The sequence below is a fragment of the Notolepis coatsorum genome, assembly GCF_963971535.1.
Source record: "Notolepis coatsorum genome assembly, chromosome: 10".
NCBI classification, from domain to species: domain Eukaryota; kingdom Metazoa; phylum Chordata; class Actinopteri; order Aulopiformes; family Paralepididae; genus Notolepis; species Notolepis coatsorum.
Genome location: NC_140174.1, coordinates 21,409,384 through 21,414,360, shown reverse-complemented (window position 1 = coordinate 21,414,360; position 4,977 = coordinate 21,409,384). Strand labels below are relative to the sequence as shown.

Below are 4,977 nucleotides of genomic sequence, written 5' to 3'. Positions count from 1 at the left end.
GGTAAGGTTGTGTGTGTGTTTGCATGTCTGGTAATATTTCAGCATAATCATTTTGGTTTCATGCTCATTCATATTCAAGTTCATTAACAAAAGGCAAGATGTTCTTGATACCTTCCATTGTTCTGCATCTTTTCATCAGAATTTCACTCATATCCAACAAACCATAGCAATAAACTAAATTCATCATTGAGGTCAACAACCTCCTTATCCATATTCAAAAAAACAATTCAAATCTAATTTAATTTCATCATAAATCACTCACATAAGTTCCCTCCTAGCACTGTTTTTTTTAAATAATGTGCTAAATAAATCAAATAAAATAAACTCGTCAGTCGTACAATAATAATAAAGTTCATATTATTTTACTTTCTTGTTTAAAATATTTTTGTGTGTTTGCAGAGCATGCCTAATATCCGGCAAATGCGGAAGAGGGAGAGGAAGGTGAAGAAACTTCCTCTCCCTCCCACCGTAAGCTTTTTCAAACAACTGTGAAAAAAACACGATCTACAAATGTCCATGGCCAAAAGGAACAGGAAGAAAAACTCTTATTGTACCTGCCCCTACGGCCTACACACACACAGTACACTGATAGACTGTTCATAGCGCAATATTTACCAAACCAAACAAAATAATTTTTTTGAGTGGTGCTCCCTTTTTGTGTCTGCAGCCTCCTGTATTCCTGGACCAACAGGAGCATCGACATCCTCCTCCTCCCACGCCAGACCCACGACACCCATCGGCATGTTACTTATGTTTTTTGAGTTTGTCAGGGCAAACTTATGAATTGTTATTTATTTTGTAAAAAATTTGCTGATTTTATACAAATTGCTGTGGGGCACTTTGAACTGTGGTCCATGTGTGAAAAGTACTATATAGATAGTTATTCATATTTATTACATGGCGTTTTCACATTCGCCGAAATGCTTGCTTGTGATTGGTCAATAGCCCGTGTCAGAGGTCCGTTATCACACAATAATGACCGCTGTGGGACAATAATGACCGCTGTGCGCAGCTGTTCGCAATCAAGCCCACTACAACACTGTATCAGTGCTGCTCAGCATATGCACAGCTGCACTCAGTCATGCAATCAGACCAGAGACCTGCCGGCTGCCGATAATAATAATCACTTTATTTGGGCTGACAGAGCCACAGAACAACTGCGTCTTCATTTGATCTAGTCTTGTCGATGAATTAGGTATATTGTTAGTAAGTTAGCCATGTAATAAGCGGGATAATGTATAGCTTTACTCGATCATTGTCGCAAAATAATTGACCTTCACTGACGTTTAAAACACCTCAGCGCTGCGCCTCGGTATTTTAAACTCCGTGTCGGTCAATTATTTTGCGACAATGACCTCGTAGCTATACATTATCCCTTACTTATTATTGGACCTTGGTATATTGTAATCAAGCAGCGTCATAATAATAAATTTCTTTTTAACTGCAGGTCACACCACCAAGAGGCAGAAGCTGGGGATCTGGCGGTGTGGCCGGTGTAAAAAGGCGAACCCCCCTGTGGACTCTGAGGGTTTGGTGTCGTGGGTCCAGTGTGACAACTGTCACAAATGGTTCCACACCATGTGTGTCCAGTGGGAGGAGGAGGAGGACGAAGATGCTAGTTTCTGGTGTTACTGGTGTTTGGATGAATGAGTGTATGAATGAGTGAGCGAATGAAAAAATTTATAAATATGTATGGTGTGCTGTAAATAGTTATTGTTCTAAGTTATGTTTATTGTATTTTTTATATAATGTTTATAAAATTTTATGAAGTGCTGGCTGTTGTGTTAAATTTGTCATATTTTTGTTGAAAACACATGTACTCACAAATGTTAATGTGACAAGTGATTGTGATTAATATTTTGTTTGTTAGACAAATAAAATGGGGATGTTGTTTGCTCCTGAGATGAGATGGTAGACAAACGACACTACCTTCCAGCTGACAGTAGATGGCAGCATTGATTTTAAAGGATGAAAACAGGTTCAAACAAAAGAACTCCATTTTCCAAGACCTTTTTTCACAGTTCACAGGTCAGCAGGTCGGTAAAAGTTGATGAAAATGCGATCTGAACACAGGAGCGTTAAACTATGAATGCGCCCTCACGTCACCTCAGTACAGTGACCGTGAATGGCCACCTAATTATCATAATTAAAGTGCATCATTAGCATTATGTTTGTTGTCTAAAGGGAACTAAAATGGTAAAATTTAAGTTTTTAAATGATATCCGCATATATAGGACAAATAAAACAGCGTTGTTTTGTAAAAAACTCCAATGAAAACGGCGCAAGGTACGTAATATTCGCTATTGTTATGCAAATGTGATAGAATCCTATAAAAAGGTGGACGCACTTGGGCACTGTGACGTTACATGCCTACATGGGTGGGCACCGGCAGCACACACACACACTACTAGGGCTGGAAATGAAATTGTCAGATACCAGTCACTGTCAGTCTGTCACTGAAGTTACAGCTAACGTTCTAATCTACACTGCTGCCACCTGTCTTCACGGAAGGGAATTGTAGCCTTTTTTGTAAGAAGGGCAAAAAATACGGGACATTTACGGGAAAATATCAATAGCATATATCTGCAGAGCCACAGAGCCCAACGTCTGGGCGGGGCTTCGTGGCGTGGACGGGCTTGAGGCGGGGCTTCGTGGTGTGGACAAGTCTTGTGGCATGGACGCGTCTATACTTTCCGCCGAGGCGCCGACGCCTGTTTCTACACTGGTTAAGCTTAGGCACTCTTTCGAAGTTGGTTAAGGTTAGAGTTTGTCTTAGAGCGTGACGGCAAGTTCTTTCGACGGTTAAGCTTAGGCACTCTTTCGAAGTTGGTTAAGGTTAGAGTTTGTCTTAGAGCATGGCGATATAAAATGGATTCTTTATACTCTCACATGCTCCAGTCCACACGCATGCGCACACACATGCGCACTCCAACAAAGACTTGTCCATGCCACAATACTTTGTCCACACCACGAAGCCCCGCCTCAAGCCCGTCCACGCCACGAAGCCCCGCCCAGACGTTGGGCTCTGTGGCTCTGCAGATATACCCTACTCGAAAATATTGAAACGGAGGACGGCGGGAAAGAAGGGTAAAATAAGGGAGAATCCCGGAGTATTGGAATTCCGGGAAAAACGGGAGGGTTGACAATCACATCCTGATCCCGCAGAAACGCATCATTTATTTTTTGTAAACACCTGCATTCCGAATTTCCGCCTGCCAATCGCTTTGTAGCGAACACCAGCGCATTTCCCATCTGGCTACAATTTGATTGATTGATTGAACATTTTAATTAACATATTGCAGAATGGGTAGGCCTACAGTACAGTACAGCTCAATATACACAATTGTTAAGGGGATGCAGACCAGAGAAAGACTTTCGTCTTGTTTACATCAGGGTCCCCCATTTCCAATTCATAATGACATTTATGACATACACAACATACAGATATACAGATATAAGAATCTAATCTAATCATCACATTTAATACATACATGACATACAGATATACAGTACTGTTACATTTGTGACATACAAGATATGCAAATATACAGTACTGTTAAACAGATCCTAACAGTATACATACAAGGGGGAGGAGACTGTACATTAGGAAGGGGTGGGTGGGGGGAGGGGGGTGCAAGGTGCAAGCATATGGGACCAACAAACTGAGTAGTTGTTGTTCTGAGGTTATGTGTCCACTCAAATGGACACAAGCCCTGAGACATCCATAATATCCACAGCAGATACAGTAATATAGGAAGAGGTTAAGAAAGACGTTAATAATAATAGGAAGAGGGGCGTTATTTTTGTCCGTAGCCGCATTTCTGGCAAGACGCTCTCTGATTGGCAGACGCCTGTTTCTACACTGGTTACGCTTAGGCACTCTTTCGAAGTTGGTTAAGGTTAGAGTTTGTCTTAGAGCGTGACGGCAAGTTCTTTCGACGGTTATGCATAGGCACTCTTTCGAAGTTGGTTAAGGTTAGAGTTTGTCTTAGAGGCTAGCATGGCGATAGAACGCCAGGTAGTTTGCAGGCTGTTCGACGCGGAAATGGGCAAAGACACAGCTCGTCACGCGATTGGGCAAACATGTCAGTGGCCAATCAGAGAGCGTCTGCCAGAAATGCGGCTACGGAAAAAAATAACGCGGAAGAGGGCACTCTTCTGGCGACGGAAGTAGTTGCTAGCTCCTCCTCGTCTCTGACTTGACCCCGCGTCATTTCTGGAGTCTCGTCGTTCGGGTCAACAAAGGTAAATATCGACCTCTCCGTTTTGTTGCAGTAAAAACTACCTTTATTCATCTACTGACCACACATCTGATCTGTTGGGCATTTCTGCCACTTTTCCATACAGACTGGGCCTTGACCAGAGCTAGCTGGACCAGCTAACACAGCTAAGCTGCTAATGCTATGCTAATGCTATACAACGCCACTACCACGTTATGAGTTTACGAGAATATTCATAGTGACGTTAGGCCAGAAACTGGTCCAACTCTCTGTATAGAGAGAGAAATGTGCGTTTATTCAGCTCGTTACTAATAATGACAATGATAATGAATTTTTTACATAGAATTTTATACACCGCAATTATGCGTCGAATTTTTTACATTGAATTTTAAACAATGAATTTTTATTTCACATAGGTAAATTCGGAGCAAATATCACTATTCATATCACTGATCCCCTTTTCACACAAACTGGACAACTAAATGGTTTCTCTCCTTTTTTTTTATCTACTTTTTCTCCCCATTTTCTATTTTTCTCCCATCCCAATTTCGTATGATCCAATTCTACCCTCCCCTGTCTCGAACGTTGTTAGACCATGCCTCCCACTGGTCGGCTGCAATGTGGACCAAGCCTTGCATCACGTGTCCCCTCCGGTACACGAGGAGGCAGCTGTCGCATCTTTTCACCTGTACAGCGCAATCTCTCAGCAGCGAGGAGTAACGCGTTGCTTCCCGATTCTGCTGTACAGGCGCACCAA

At 42.2% G+C, this 4,977-nt stretch overlaps 1 long non-coding RNA gene across 1 annotated transcript; it reads left to right on the top strand.

The window, feature by feature from the left end:
* Positions 1-646: 646 nt before the first annotated feature.
* Positions 647-1,772, top strand: LOC311235430. The gene is made up of 2 exons (XR_014620159.1): positions 647-739; positions 1,448-1,772. It is a non-coding gene; the product is annotated as an uncharacterized lncRNA (long non-coding RNA).
* The last annotated feature ends 3,205 nt before the right edge of the window (positions 1,773-4,977 follow it).